The sequence below is a fragment of the Hyla sarda genome, chromosome 1, assembly GCF_029499605.1.
Source record: "Hyla sarda isolate aHylSar1 chromosome 1, aHylSar1.hap1, whole genome shotgun sequence".
Taxonomy (NCBI): domain Eukaryota; kingdom Metazoa; phylum Chordata; class Amphibia; order Anura; family Hylidae; genus Hyla; species Hyla sarda.
In genome coordinates this window covers 522,529,798-522,547,092 of record NC_079189.1, presented here as the reverse complement: position 1 = coordinate 522,547,092, position 17,295 = coordinate 522,529,798, and the positions used below count along the sequence as shown (strand labels likewise).

At 38.9% G+C, this 17,295-nt stretch overlaps 1 protein-coding gene across 1 annotated transcript in view; it reads right to left on the bottom strand.

Annotated features, from left to right (window-relative positions):
• Positions 1-17,295, bottom strand: part of EDIL3 (EGF like repeats and discoidin domains 3) — an 815,229-nt gene that overhangs the window by 618,168 nt on the left and 179,766 nt on the right. The window lies entirely within an intron of this gene.

Sequence of the window (17,295 nt, the reverse complement as noted above, 5' to 3'; positions counted from 1 at the left end):
TAGGAGGTCGGGATAGGAGGACGGGATAGGAGGACGAGATAGGATGACGGGATAGAAGATCGGGATAGGAAGTCGAGATATGAGGTCGAGATAGGAAGTCGAGATAGGAGGTCGAGATAGGAGGTCGAGATAGGAGGATGGGATAGGAGGACAGGATAGGAGGACATGATAGGAGGACAGGATAGGAGGTCAGGATAGGAGGACGGGATAGGAGGATGGGATAGGAGGAAGGGATATGGGGTTGGGATATGACAACAATATATGAGGACGGGATATGAAGTCAAAATCTTCCTCTGTTGATTTTCCTCCACAACAAGGATTAGGAAGGAAAAACCGGGCAATGCCGGGTACTCAGCTAGTGGATAATATAGATAGATAATATACATAGATAGGTAGTTACGCATACGCGCATGCAAATTAACGCAAAGCAAAAATAACCGCGAACAAATCAAATATGCAAATTTCACGAATATAAGACGAATATTTGTCCATATATCCGAGCTCTATTTGGTGTGTAGGCCTTTTCAAGGCAACTAATGCTTATAAACAACAAATATCACATTTGTAAACATTAAAAAAATTGCGAATATAAATGTAACAGAGCTGAATTTATTGTGTTTCTTTTGTGCAACTTAATAACTGACTTGAATGAATTGTCTCATTTTAACATTTTATTCTAAAGTCAGCGAGAGTTGATGATTGCATAAAATGCCTCTCTCCATAAGTAATACAGGAGACCATATATTTTAGATGGCTGATGGTTAACAACCCATTCAGCTGACAGCTATCTATTTGGTTTCCCACATACACATGCATGGTTGGCTTGACTGAGTATTCATTTAATATGAATGAGGAGAGGGCACTTCCTCTAGGTACTCCCTTCTTCCTCTTTCCCCTTGGAGGAAGAATCTTACTTACCCTCCCTCATCTTTTATTTTGTTCTTGCTATTGTTTGTTTGTTTGTTTGTTTTTCTTTTCTGTTTAATAGTGTATTGTCATATAAAAAAAAAATTATATGTTTATGAGGACATGGTAAAAATAAAAAGCTCATACTCACCTACCTTGGTCTACAGTTTCCATTCCAGACACTTCTGTTCCCCCCATTTGTCACCACTTTCTACTTCCAAGATGAGTCTTCTCAGTAGGATCTAATCACCCAGCCAATCACTGACTGAGGAGGGACACAGCTTCCACCACTAATTGGCTAAGCAACAGGTCCTATGCCAACATTTCATCCCAGAAGCAATGACAAGCAGTGACAAGCAGGGTATCGGAAGGCAAAGGTAGTTGTAAAAAACAAGGTAGGGAAGTACGGTCATTGCCGTAAATGTTGGAACCCCTGAAATTTTTCTAGAAAATTAAGTATTTCTCACAGAAAAGGATTGCAGTAACACATGTTTTGCTTTACACATGTTTATTCCCTTTGTGTGTATTGCAACTAAATCAAAAAAAGGGAGTAAAAAAAGAAAATTGGGCAGAATGTCACACCAAACTCCAAAAGTGGGTTGGACAAAATCATTGGCACCCTTTCAAAATTGTGAAAAAATAAGATTGTCTCAAGAATGTGATGCTCCTTTAAACTCACATGGGGCAAGTAACAGGTGTGGACAATGTAAAATTCAAACCTGAAAGCAGATAAATTGGAGAGAAGTTCACTTTGCAATGTATGTCTCTGTGTGTGCCACACTAAGCATGGACAACAGAAAGAGAGGAGAACTGTCTGAGGACTTGAGAAACAAAATTGTGGAAAAATATCAACAATCTCAAGGTTACAAGTCCATCTCCAGAGATCTAGATTTGCCTTTGTCCACAGTGCACATCATTATCAAGAAGTTTGCAACCCGTGGCACTGTAGCTAATCTTCCTGGGCGTGAATGGAAGAGAAAAATAAATGAAAGGTGTAAACGCAGGATAGTCCGGATGCTGGATAAGCAGCCCCAAACAAGTTCCAAAGATATTCAAGCTGTCCTGCAGGCTCAGGAAGGCATCAGTGTCAGCGCGAACTATACGTCGACATTTAAATGAAATGAAATGCTAAGGCAGGAGACCCGAGAGGACCCCACTGCTGACACAGAGACATAAAAAAGCAAGACTGCATTTTGCCAAAATGAACTTGAGTAAGCCAAAATCCTCCTGGGAAAACGTCTTGTGGACAGATGAGACCAAGATAGAGCTTTTTGGTAAAGCACATCATTCTACTGTTTACCGAAAACTGAATGAGGCTTACAAAGAAAAGAACACAGTACCTACAGTGAAATATAGTGGAGGTTCAATGATGTTTGCTTTTTTTGCTGCCACTGGCACGGGGTGCCTTGAATGTGTGCAAGGCATCATGAAATCTGAGGATTATCAACAGATTTTGGGTCGCAATCTACAGCCCAGTGTCAGAAAGCTGGGCTTGTGTCCGAGATCTTGGGTCTTCCTTCAGGACTATGAGCCCAAACATATGTCAAAAAGCACCCAGAAATGGATGGCAACAAAGCGCTGGAGAGTTCTGAAGTGGCCAGCAATGAGTCCAGATCTAAATCCCATTGAACACCTGTGGAGAGATCTTAAAATTGCTGTTGGGAAAAGGCACCTTCCAATAAGAGAGACCTGGAGCAGTTTGCAAAGGAAGAGTGGTCCAACATTCCAGCTGAGAGGTGTAAGAAGCTTATTGATGGTTATAGGAAGCGACTGATTTCAGTTATTTTTTCCAAAGGGTGTGCAACCAAATATTAAGTTGAAGGTGCCAATAATTTTGTCCAGCCAATTTTTGGAGTTTGGTGTGACATTATGTCCAATTTGCTTTTTATCCTCCCTTTTTGGTTTAGTTCCAATACACACAAAGGGAAAAAACATGTGTATAGCAAAACATTGTGTTACTGCAATCCTTTTCTGTGAGAAATACTTCATTTTCTTGAAAAATTTCAGGGGTGCCAACATTTACGACCATAACTGTATGACTTTTTTCATTATTTCTTCCTTTCCCCAGCAACATATCAACTTTTTTGGTTAAAGTGTACCTGTCGTCAACAAAAACTTTTTTTTATAATGTAGATAATACCATTACATATATATATATATATATATATATATATATATATATATATATATGCATTGGTTAAAACATGTGTATATTTTTGTCCCTGCAGCTATTGTATGTGTGTCTCTATGAGGAGTCCAAGTACAAGAAGTGAGGGTGGACAAGCAGGGCTCTATGCACTAACAAATAGCAGGACAGTGTGCACTGAGGCTCTATAACATGCTCCTGGCTCATACATCAGGATGATTGAAAAGCCAGGAGTCTGCAAAGATTTCTGCTTGTCCAGGGATCTCACTTCCTGTTCGGCAGGCCCTCACTTCCTGTTTTTGGACTCCTCATGGAGACACACAGGCAATAGCTGCAGGGACAGAATTTTTTCACCCAAAAATATACACAATTTTTAACCAATGTATATTACAAATAAACATTTAATGGTATTATCTACATTATATAAAAAGTTTTTGTTGATAACAGGTACACTTTAATGGAATACACCTTTAATTCACAGTAAGGCTGCTTTCTGCAGATTGATGCTGCCTTCTGGATGGTACATGCTGTTTTTGTCAACAAGTTACAGATATTGCATGCTAGGGTAAGTAGGAGTTTGCAAAGTTTTATAAAGTTTAAAGATGTATAACTTGGTGATAAAACAACGAACACTCATCCACAAAAGATTTAGTGTATCTTTATTTGCCAGAGTTAGGATTTTGAGTTACGCCTTTCCAGATGGCATCTAATCTAATTCACATAATCAGGTGTTTTAACATTTGTTGTACAGAAGGACTACACCATAACAAAGATTTTTTCGATATTTAAAAAAATATATCATCAGTAATTCAGAACCATAGTTCCAGAGTTTTCTACTATGAGTTCCAGGGTTTTCTCCTATGTAACAGTAGACATAAGGAAGGTGACCACTAACAAAAACTTGCGACATGTTAAAGGGGTACCCCGGTGGAAAACTTTTTTTTTTTTTTAAATAAACTAATGCCAGAAAGTTGAATAGATTTGTAAATTACTGCTATTAAAAAATCTTAATCCTTCCAATACTTATTAGCGGCTGTATACTAGAGAGGAAATTATTTAATTTTCTGTCATGACCACAGTGCTCTCTGCTGACACCTCTGTCCATTTTAGGAACTATCCAGAGCAGCATATGTTTGCTATGGGCAGAGGTGTCAATAGAGAGCACTGTGGTCATGACAGAAAAGAAATCCAAAAAAAGAAAATAATTTCCTCTGTAGTATACAGCCGCTAATAAGTACTGGAAGGATTAAGAATTTTTAATAGAAGCAATTTACAAATCTGTTTAAGTTTCTGGCACCTGTTGATTTAAAAAAAGAAAGTTTTCCACTGAAGTACCCCTTTAAAATGTTACAAGTTCTTGTTAGTGGTCGTCTTATTTGTTAGTACCCCTTTAATCACTGTTGTAACGTGTGTAGTAAAGAACTGCACTATATATCAGAGCAATTCTACTTTTGGCCTCAGCAGAATGAGGAAGGATTTATCAAAGTCTGTGATTGGTGGAGTCTTTGCAAAAATGTGGTGAATGTTTGCCACTAAGTGGGTGCCTCTTAGCAAAAAGGGGACATGGACATGTAAATATGGCATGGCCTTTCAGTGCACCAAATTTACTATCTTTCAGGAGTAGCTCAAAGCTGGCATTGATTTCTAAAGCTACTGCACTGGTAGTTTCAGATGTCCCTGGATTTATCTAAAAATGTGCCTCTTACAATAAATCCAAAGTGATCATACACTGGCAGGGGTTTACTTAAGAACTAAATATGATATGTTGTTAAATTCTCCCTTAAATCGGTACTCCACTGCTCAGTGTTCAGAACAATATGTTCTGAACGCCTAGAGCTGGTGCCGGGGACTCGTGACGTCATGGCACCGCCCTCTCATGATGTCACGTCCTGCCCCTTCAAAGCAAGTCTATGGGAGAGGGCATGGTGGCTGCCATGCCCCCTCCCATAGGCTTGCATTGAGGGGGCAAGACGTGATGGCCGTGACATCATGAGTCCCCGATACAGGATTTAAGCGTTCAGTACATTTTGTTCTGAACGCTGAGCAGTGGAGCACCCCTTTAAGAATCTGAAATACAAAGCATATCTAAAGATAATGTTTGCTTATGTATTCTTTTTTTTTCTTTTTTTTTCCTTACTTTTTTTTTTGCTTATATGTGACTTATTTATCAACTGGTTTCAGCCTGTTGATAATTTTCTTTCACGTAAGCAATTTTTCCTTTTTTACTTTGGCAGTAGCTTTTTCTGCTCCATGTTGGAGCTGGAGTAAATTTTGTAATTTTTTAACCTTGTTGCGACTTTTTTTTGCGCAGTTGCGACTGTCGCAGTTGATAAATACCCGACTAAAGCAAATCCATTTAGAAAAATTTACTACGTCAGCAAGTTTGCATTTTCTTGCTTTTCTTGTTCTTCATGCAAATTGTCGCACGAAAATACACATAGTCGCAGTTGCGACAATTTTGCGACAATTATAGTAAAGAAAACCTGACTAAACCCACTGATAAATGTCCATCAATGTGCTCGATTGTCAAAAAAATATCTGCAACATCAGACTATTTTATAGATTAGAAAACTAGATATACAATAAAGACCAACCTTAAGGTCATTCACATTGCATGGGGTAACAATAGAGAATTTGTTACATGGTCAGAATACTCTAGTGGTAGTTCTGTCCCTCCTGAATGCAGTAAAAACCTTTCTTTGTGTATTATCATTTGCTTCTATTCATAGATAATACCTCAGTGTCTTGTCTGGGATGAAAAGGGGAAGGTTTTGAAGACTGTGACTACATGTACTGTACTGTATGATAATAACAAAAGATATCCACAGTAGCTGACAAGGCATTGTCTACATATGAACCATGCCTACTAAATGTCACAAAATAATCTAAGAGTTTATGAGGAGTCATTCTTCATACATAAAGAAGATCTCCAGTTTTACTTGGCTACATAACTTATCAACCAGTAACCTTTCTATTTTGTATATCTTAATCTTGTTGCTACACCCCTTCTGTACTTGAGACCTTGATTTCACTATTAAGTTGACTATCTGCTTTTCGCTAAATAGTCCAGTAGGCATTCACTATTAATTAAGAAGGAGTATGGATGCTAGGCTGGGGGGTGGGGGAGGGGGAATGAAAGGTTGACAGTTGAGCCTGATAAATCTCCCCGAAAGTGCCTAACCAATTGACTTTTCAGGGGAGGGAGTAGTAGCACCAAAATAAAATCAGTTGAGTAAGGGCAAAGGCTAATACTGTAGAATAGACCTTATTATTTATGCTGACCAAAAGTCCTTCACAGCAATATGATAAATATTCATAAAGTGTCTACCATCTGAACCAATGTCCTGTGTTCATATTGATCCTGATAAAAACCAATGTCTTCCCAAAAAAGAAAAAGTTTGGCCTTGTGCATATTATCAGATATTGAAGCTGAAGGATGGAGGGCATGGTTTACCAATATTTTGCTTTTACAAAAACATTTACAGTTGTAATCCCCTGGGATTGTTTTTGGTGTTATCCTGTAATTACATAAGGGGTCTAGTAAATAGTGAACTGCACAAGCAAATAAACAGAGCGAAACTAAAGCTGAAAAATAAGGAGGTTTGTGGACATGTACTGGTAGCCATATTTGCATTTTTTAGTTCCAGCCGAGCCAGGAAAGAAATGACAAGCAGCTTACTAGGAGTGCTGCAGCAGCTGAGAGGAATGTTCTAGCAAGTTGGAGAGATCCAGAGCTAGTTACAGGCAAAAGCTCTCAGTGAGCAGTAACAGAAAGTAATGCTGGGCTGATCTCATTACAGCCTGTGTAAGGGTAAGCTTGAAGCTCTTTTTTGGGCACATTAAATTCACACACTGATAAAAAGACATTAAGATCCGTTTGCAGACACTCTGAAAGTTTCAGCCTACTCAGTTCAGTTAACACTGTGAAGCAGGACTTTGTATAAGGCCCATCTATTCAAAGTGCACCAACTGAAGATACCCAACAGCCACTAGGGGGAAGATTAGGGTGGGCTGCAGGTGTGGTTGTGGGTGAGTGAGACCTATATATATATATACTGCAGTTGTCCAATTTTGTGCTACTCTATACCAGATATGTTATGCATATTTATGTTCCTTTATGCAATACAAAGTTAGTTCCAAGTTAGCTTTCAGCCAGTTGAATTAATCTATCCATACCCTCGATGCACGATTGGGTGGAGGCACTGCCACAGATATATACACTCTAGCTCCCAGAAAGTGGAGGCTCAGGATCAGCCTGCTGAGTGCAAAGAAGTAACAAAAGTAAGGGACCACAAGGATATAGGTTGACAACCTCAAAACAACATTACGCAGTTATTGGGCTGAAGTAGCAAAATGAATTGTTGTCCCAGCCATTATTGTTGAAATAAACGTAATGTAAAGCAGACAAAATCTACTACCTTCTATGTCTGTACTATTGGAGCAGCTTTTGCCCCTTTTTTTGCTGGTTTCTTGCTGTTGTGATATTTTTCTTTTTATTTAACAGTGCGCTGACACCTCAGATCGCAACATTCATAAAGCTTTTTACAGCCTTATTTCATTGCTCTTTTTCAGTCATTGTGTGATAGCTGCAGAAAAATCCTTCCATTTGAAATTTCAGACGTCACTATGTCTTATACCAAGACTGTACAACACAGTGCCACAGAATGGAAGATGCCCAAAAGAGCTCAAGGCAAAAAATGATGATCAAAGGCAGCAGTCTTTTCTACCTTGGTGTCTCTAAATTCTCCATTTTCAAATTAAAGGGGTTTAGAACATGGTTGCTCGCTTAGCACTCAGACCCCCCACTGGTCGTAACTTCTGACATGTTACTATAACTCAGCAAAAGTTTTTAAAAATTACTTAAAACGTTTAACATTATGTAGAGACAGGTCTAAGGTTTTGATAAGTTGAGGTCTGAATGTTTAGACCCTGACTGATCACTAGAATAAACCTGGAAAAGATTGTGTTAAGTGAGACAAACTTACAGTGTAAGGTTATAGGATTTTTAACCGTGCACTTCTCTTCCTGTTCATTCCAGCAATTGGTCAGGATTTAATCATTATGACCCAACATTTTTGGCATGTCTCTAGGACATGTCAATTTTTTTTTCAAAATAACAGTAACCCCTAATATTGCATGTGAGCAGCTTCATGTTTAAAGGGGTACTCCGCCCCTAAACGTCTTACCCCCTATCATAAGGATAGGGGATAAGATGTCAGATCACCGGGGTCCCGCTGCTCGGGACCCCTGGATCTACCATGCAGCACCCACCTGTAGCGGCTTCCGGAACCGCTGGAGGTCCTCAGCTGTCACGCCCCCTCCCATAGACTTGCATTGAGGGGTGGGGTGTGACGTCACACGGGGCGGAGTCGTGACGTCACGATCTTCCGTCCCGGTGGTCGAGATGGACTCAGCCTGAGGACCTCCAGCGGTTCCGGAAGCCGCTACAGGTGGGTGCTCCATGGTAGATCCAGGGGGTTCCCAGCAGCGAGACCCCGGCGATCTGACATCTTATCCCCTATCCTTTGGATAGGGGATAAGATGTCTAGGGGCGGAGTACCCCTTTAATCCTATTCAGCTATTTAATAGATCCACTACACAGAAAACATTTATGGTATTTTCCACTCAACTATGTGGAATACTGAGTCTACTGCATTGGTATGTATGTATATAAATGAATAAACTATGTTGATCTACACAAGCAAAAGTAAATACATTTATATATTATTTATTGCAAAAACTATATAAATGTTTCAGTTGCAAACTATTTCTTTTTACTTTCAACATGTTTTTTTTCCTGAAAACAGTGTAACAAAGAGGAAGTAGAGGAGATAATTAGGAGGGGGAGACATTGGGTAAGACAGTTATTCATAATTAGAAGTAATATGAAATGGGAGGTCCCGGTACAAGTTTATTCATTGAAGACCACCACAAGTCTCTGGCCGTATTCACACACAGTGCATTGAGCCTTTTTTGGTAAGTAGTTTTACTAAAACCAGAAATAGATCCAAAACACAGAAAACAGCAAAAATCTTTCCATTAAAGTATATGTGTATATATATATATATATATATATATATATATATATATATATATATATATATACATATATAAATTTATATATTTTTGGACAACAAGAAAATTAATACTTTTTCTTTTAGCATCTGTTCATATATACCTTTTTCATTTTTTATTCATTAATCTTTATTGTTTTTTTCTTTTTTTTTTAACACAATATAAACGGACATTTATTCTATCCATAGATCCATTCAAAAAAGGCAAAAACATATTACCACACATATAAAAAAGGGTTCTCCAGAGTCACCTTACATTCTTCTCTATGTTCAATACCTCAATGTTACTCCACGTCTTTGGAATCTTTCAAACCTCCCATTTCGAAGAGCTATTACCCGTTCAAATATATATACATTGTTCACTCCACATAAAACATCTGGCCCTTCCAGGACTTCTATTGATTTCCATTGACGTAACAGCAATATTTTTTTTTCCGTTTTCCAAGGTATAAAACATACGCATTGTACGGAAACAAAACCACAGTGTTGACCCATCTAAAGGGTCTTATCCTTATAAAGGTGAAGAATGAAACAGTATATAGTGATTCAGAGTTTAAATACATTGTATTCTCTCCATAGTAAGCACACATCTAGCATGTATCTTTATTTTACTATAATTTAAAAATCATTCTATGGCTAGTAATGGCTAATCATTAGAATTGGGAGTGGTAGGCCAGGATGTTTTATCCATAACTCCTTTGATACGTTGGTATAACAAGGTAAATCAAAGTTTTACTGAAGAATTATTAGCAGTCTAGCGCCTGCTTATTCACTTGAGATTGGATGCAGGGGTGGACTGATAACTCATGGGGTCCCTGGGCAATAGAGTATCATGGGCCCCCCAAGAGCCCCCCATGTGTAAGCCACACCCATATAGATGCCCCACCCACATACAATAAATAATTATTTGAATACATAAAACAACGCAATTTAGCAATTTTTTTTTTTTTTTTTGGGGGGGGGGTTTAGTTTCTTCACAGTATATTTTACGGTTATAATGACACATTATCTTTATTCTGTGGGTCAATATGATTACAACAGGTTTTGTTTTACTTTATGTAGGCTTTGTTTTATTTAAATACTTCAAAAAGGTAGAAATTCTTATAAGAAAATGAACATGCATAAAATTGTCCTCTTCTTACACCTATAACACTTTTATTTTATCATACAGGGCTTTATGGGGGCTCATTTTATGTAGATTTTATCAGTACCATTTTTGTTTAAATTATACTTTTTGATCCTGGATTCTGTATTTTTTTTATTTATTTTTTATTTATAGGACATCTGCAGCATTACAAACACTTATCCCCTATCCTCAAGATAGGGGATAAGTGTTTGATCGCGGGGGTTCGAACGCTGGGGCCCCCGGTGATCTCCTGTACGGGGCCGCGGCTCTCCCGTGCAGGGGGCGTGCCAGCCGCAGCATGACGTTGCGGCCGGGAAGCCTCCTCCATACATCTCTATGGGAGAGGCGGGGAGGCAGCATTCGTGCCTCCTCGCATCCCCCATAGAATTGTATTGGGACGGGCAGGAGACGGGGTGTCACCGTCAACCTCCAGGTCGACGCAACGCGCCTTAGCGCTCACCATGAGCGCTTATGTCGGTGCCCCGTTAGGGAGATCGGGGGGGGGGGGGTAGGGGATAAGTGTAATGCCGCTGCAGTTGTCCTTTAAGTTTAGGCCATTCACTGTTGTCTCCTAATATCACCACTGAGTGCTCACTGACATCCCCCTTCACATGGCCCCCCTAACATCGACCCTGATATCACCACTGAGTGCATACTGACATCAACCCGCCATTACCCCTTGAGATCACTGCTGACATCAAACCCCCTGACAAGTAATGCAATGCATGTACACAGTGAATAGTACCAGAAGAATAGTGAGTACAGCTCTGGAGTATAATCAGGGTAATGGTGTTCCTGCTGTGGAGAAATGCAGGAACTCAGTTCCCAATGCGTTTCTGCAGGACTTGAGCCCTGAGTATAATACAGGATATAACTCCAGATCAGTACAGTAATGTAATGTATGTACACAGGACCCTCCAGAAGAATAGTGAGTACAGCTTTGGAGTATAATCCAGGATATAACTCAGGATCAGAACCGGACAAGTAATGTATATACTGTATACCAGTGTTTTCAGACCAGGGTGAGTCCAGCTGTTGCAAACTACAACACCCAGCACCTGCAGGAAGAACTCATCTATGTACCCGGCTTCTCTGCCCAATAGGACCTGCAGCTCTGCCCTCACAGGTCACGTGATTGTCACATGACTACACCCTCCACCATTCAGTAGATACAGAGCAGGTCCTGGTTGGGCAGTCACTACTGTTATGTAGTGTTTGGAGATCGCTGCATGATCGCTGCCTGACCAGGATCTGCATGATGCAGGGGCGAGATTTAGTATTTAAAAAAGATAAGAAAAAAAAAAAAGTACTGTCAGCTGTGAGCCCCCACTCAGGATTGGGCCCTCGGTCAGTGTCCAAGTGCCCAACCTGTCAGTACACCCCTGATTGGATGTTGCAGCCACATAATAGCATTGTGAAACATTCTTAGCCATATATACATATTTGACAGTTATAGTGCTTGTAATATTTTCTGTATGTATACAAAGCTAGACATTATTACTATAGCAATATTATATGGATGCTACATGCACTCTGGAGCTGAGATTGTTCAGACAGTAAATGGTACAGTAAAGTAGTCAAGAGGCTGCTACTTTAAACATTATGTCCCATAGCACTATTATTCTGATGCCATTTATGAAAATGTATACTGTATATGAATTTATGCCAATCAAACTATAGGTTTTTGTGGCTGTATCTTGGCAGGTGAAATTACCAGCTGTCAGTAAGTCTGGATCATACATCAGCGTCTTTCACAACAATGTACTTTTAGGCTTAAAAGCATAATGGTATAAAATAAAGGTAAAGTAAAAGTAGGCATCTGATAAAATTGCACCTTCCATTTCTGCTGTAATGTTTATTTTTGCTTAATGTTTTTGGTAGAAGTGCAACAGAGGTGCAGACAATATTGAAGGGAATTCAAAAGGTACGTTGGGAAAAAGGACAGATAGTGTAGATTAGCTTTGTTGTTAGGAAAGTTAAGGCTTCATTCACAGCTTTAATATGTAAATGAACTTGTAGTTCAATGGGTGTATGAGTCCATGTTCACACACCCAAAACAAAAAAAAACTTGGTGCTATGGCAACTTCTAACGGGTGACCATCATGTAAAGTATATACAAACAACCTAAACAATTGGCAGTGTAAACCCTAAAATATGTACTCAAACGCAAATGTAACCAATAAAAAGAATTATATTATTTTATGTTACAATACATGAATGAAAATGCCAATGGCATGAGGGGCGAGATAGCCACAAATCTTTCAAAATATATGATATCTTATTTTGTCATGTTGCTGACCAGATAGGTGCTACAGTGATGAGTGACCATTGGGTTCTTGGTCACCTCTTTACCAAGGCCCTTCTCCCCCAATTACTTTGTTGGGGTGCTCAGCTCAAGGAAGAGTCCTGGGTGTTCCAACTTCCTTGCATTTAAGAATTATAAAGTGCTCTTGGGAGTAGCAGATTTTTTTTGGGAATTTCTATATGAAAGTATCAAGAGTGGCTGGCACTATGCCATTATGGAAAACTCCAACAGTAATGGCCCCAGGAACACAATACACAGATCCCATAAGTGAGTGTTGCTCAATGACTGCAATTGTATAGACAACTCTTTATAGCATTAGATAAAGTTTATGGAACTCACCCTCTCTGTGTTTATTATTTCAAAAATCTAACAAAAGAACATAGTGCAGGATGGTGAAGCAGGAAGACGCCTAGGAGTAAAACAGGACTTACTGCTTTTCACGATAAGCACACTTCATCAGACTACACCTGGCTTTATTTTATATTTTTTAATAAACTTATAAAAAAATTATAATAATAATAATAATCTGGTTTCATTTTGTTATTATGTTGTATTGAGTGCAAAATAAAGGGGGAAAACTAAGAATATTTTTTTTAATTATTATTTTAGTACAAGGCTGTAACATAACAAAATGTGAAAAAAGTGAAAGGATCTGAAAACTTTCCAAATGCACTGTATTCACATTGTGGCCCACTAAGTACACTGAGGAATATAAATATAACTGCCTGCCAAAAATATGGTGCAATTTGGGGGGAAAACTCTTACATGTCTTACATGTTCTGCACTGCTTTTTTTTGCACTGCTTTTTTTATGTGTTTTAGACTCTTCTTAAACACTTCTTTAACCTTGCTAAATAAAAGGGCAGAACTAGACAGTCTAAAGATGTTCCTAACTTTCAGTCAGCTTGAGTCTCTTTTATAAATTAGGTGCATTCTTAAACAGTTTTCCATTTATCGCCCCCTCTGTGTGGACTTGCATATGGTCCTATAAGGTTCTCCTCAAGGTGCACACGTCTGTAATCACATCTTATTGAGTTGTCTTTGTTCTCTTCTGTCAATCTGTAAGTATTCTATTCAAGAATTTCTTAGCTCACTGTCCATATGAAAGCTATGTGATGGCCAATATGATCACCCTTACAGCCCTGCATGTATTGTTACCCAACATTTTGTAGTTATATAAAGATATAGCAGCAAGGAATTAAAGGGGTATTCCGGGCAAAAACATTTTATCCCCTATCCAAAGGATCTCCCTGCAGCACCCGCATTCTATATACATGAATGGAGGGGGCATGGCGTGACGTCACGTCCCCAGGCCTGGAAACCCGGAGGTTTCCGAAACTGGAGATTCAGCACCCGCATAGAATGCTGGTGCTGCAGGGAGATCGCGGGGGTCTCAGCAGCGGGCCCCCCGCGATCAGACATCTTATCCCCTATCCTTTGGAATACTTCACAACCGAGCAGATTTCCCATTCGTGAGATATATGGAAGCTATAATTGTACCCACATTGGTATTCACTTCGTTATTGCAAACAATGATAAAAGAGGTGATTGAACAAGAGTTTTTTAGTTTTTGTTTAAAAAGCTGATAAAAAAAAGCAATAAAAATTGAAAATTCCAGATTCACTACTGCTGGATATCTTCCTTTTGTTCCCAAACACCTTACAAATATAAATAGGCCCCAAGTGATATATCAAAGCAATATTCCACTACCGTTTTCATACTTCTACTGTATCCACGTCTCTGTAGAATAACTCAATTCCCCTAAAGATATCACAACTAAGCTTCCATACGTAGCTGCAACTTGTTTAACTCTCCCAATAGACAGAAAGTGTTAAAGGTCGATAGTATAAAATGAAGGTGCAACAGCAAACCATGCTATTATACACCATACATATATGAAAAAATTCCACTATTACCTGAACTTCTGGGAATAAAAGGCAGGCTCTTTCAAAACTAAATACAAAATCAAATTCAGGAAATAAAATATGTGCTTCGTGAAATGCATAGAGAACTATAAAAGGCAACACAATCTCCTGCATATATAAGCTTTGTGCTCATCCGAAAAGAAATTAAATTAGTTTGCTACAGTTAAGTGTAAATACATAATACATCTCCTTACTCATACACACACTTTACAGAAATATCATCTAAATTACATGAATAATATAAACACAATGATATTCTACGTGTATTATGAATAAACTTCAACAAAGTGAATAAAAATGTAATGTTGGAATAGAGCAATGCTCACTATCGCATTTGTCCATCAAATCAAACTCTCGGCATGTAGCATGGTCAGTTGGTCACCAATGAATTATTTTCACTAAACTAAGGCTAATGAGTGGAAAATGTATTGGTTTAACCCTACAGGACTACAACAATAATTTTAGCTATAATACCAGAGATGTGGCCGATTTACCTATAGTGATCCATAAACTGTATGTACTTCTTAGGCTGTTATGTGATGATGACACTTGTAATATCATAGTTGAGGCTATCTGTAGCAGCAATGCTCAAACCTGTTAGACTGACCAGAGAATGCTGCTGTGTAGCTCAGGCCTTTACTTGAACTTATGCTACCATCACAAATGCTTATCAATAGTAAATGGAAAAAAAATAGTAATAGTAATAGTAAAAATATGTATACTGTAAAAATAGAACTTTGGTTTATTATTAATCTAATAAAAGCAGTGGATATTTTACACAGTTTTCAATTTATTTAAAAGGCCCTATGTTTAAATATTGGTATAATATTGGTATGAGGTCAGCAGACCACTGCTGCTGCATACTGCCTACCCAGTTACCTTGTCCCCATGTGCCCTGTTTCTTGCCCACATCTGCCACAATGCTTCCTTACATCCTTCCTGCTCTGCGCCCTCTGGGGGATGTTCTTCACGCTGTCCCTTTAATAGTGAGCATGTGCACCCAAAACCTTCCTCTCCCGACCATTTTCCATCTCCAGGTATATGTGGCAGCTCCCCCCTTCACTACTCAGGTTTTTAGTGTTCTAGGTTACCAGATAAAATGTTCCCCGTGAGTGGTTTTCATTATGGTATATGACATCAGCGCGCCTTCTGGACTTTGTCTTGGAATACGTTGTATCTTCTCTGTCTGACATCTGCCACTTTCTGATCATGAAACTGTGCTGCTTGCCCTGGCTTGTTAGCCTGTCTTTGAGCAGAAAAGAATGTAGCCAAATAAAATATACCTATTTGGCCAGTCTTGTTAATAAAAATATATAAAACAAGGTTCTTAGAAAAAAAAAGTTACAGTTATTAGAAACATACAATATGCAAAAAGGTTAGAAGTCTATTTGTCAAAGAGGTTTTTAGGAAATCAAAGGAAAAAAAGACAAAAAGGGCTATATTTCAAAGTTTGAATTATCGTCATACTTCTAAGGTTGGTTGGAGATTTTGAAGTGAAATGTATGGATCGTTCATGAAAACCAATGTATAAAGTAAGGTCCATTGTTTAGATAAGGCCTTGAGAACATAGCAGAGTCATGTGTATGCAACCTACATGCTGGCACATCAAGTCTTTTTGGCTCTGTACTGTGGAGTCATGGGCACTCTTAATTACTCTGTTTGGCCTTCCATATGGCATTATATTATGGAAGTTTTCTCCTCTAGAAGCCAACTCAAGCCAATACAGCATGACCCAAAAACATTGACACACTTCCATATGAAAATGGAGACATATAGGCAGAGGCGGCTCTAGACTTTGTGAAGCCTTAGGTGAAACTCAAACATGAGGCCCCACATCATTTTCTTAACACCCATGGTGATTCAATCAGCTGTGAGATTGCTGTGCAGTCACCGCAGCACAAATCTCAAATGGCGATGGGGCAGATATAAGATCAGGGGGGTAACTAGTGTCCTATGGACCCCATGGCAAGTTATGTCCAGTACACAGAGATCACAATCACCAATATTACCAGTATGAAAGTAAGAATATTATCACCATACATATTACCATCATACTGTTACTGACCAAATCCTGCATACTGAGACAAATATTACCAATAATACCAGTATGCAAGGAGGAATATTATCACCATACATATTGTTGACCATCATACTGTTATTGACCAAATCCTGTACTGATACCTATATTACTAATAATACCAGTACAAACATAGAAAAATGGTCAGCACCTACAGACAAAATGAAGCACAGGTGATCACTGTTAGTTGTGTGTGCTATCAGCAAAAAACAAATAATGCTGCCACACCATGACCACAATTGTGACTGACTAACTTCAATTGTTATTGTATAAAACTCACTATACCAACACCAATGTTCTCACACACTTTGACCATATAATGGTAGATACCAGCTGTACACATCACTGTGACATCACTGTGTGTATTATCCCTGTTCTGTGACATCACTGTGTGTATTATCCATGTACTGTGACATCACTGTGTGTATTATCCCTGTACTGTGATATCACAGTGTGAATTATCCCTGTACTGTGACATACTGTGTGTATTATCCATGTACTGAGACATCACTGTGTATTATTCCTGCACTGGGACATCACTGTGTATTACCCCTGTACTGTGTCATGACTGTGTGTATTACCGCTGTACTGTGACATCATTGGGTATTATCCCTGTACTGTGACATCACTGTGTGTATTCTCCCTGTCCTGTGACATCACTGTGTGTAGTATCCCTGTACTGTGACATTACTGTGTGTATTATCCCTGTACTGTGACATCACTGTGTATTATCCCTG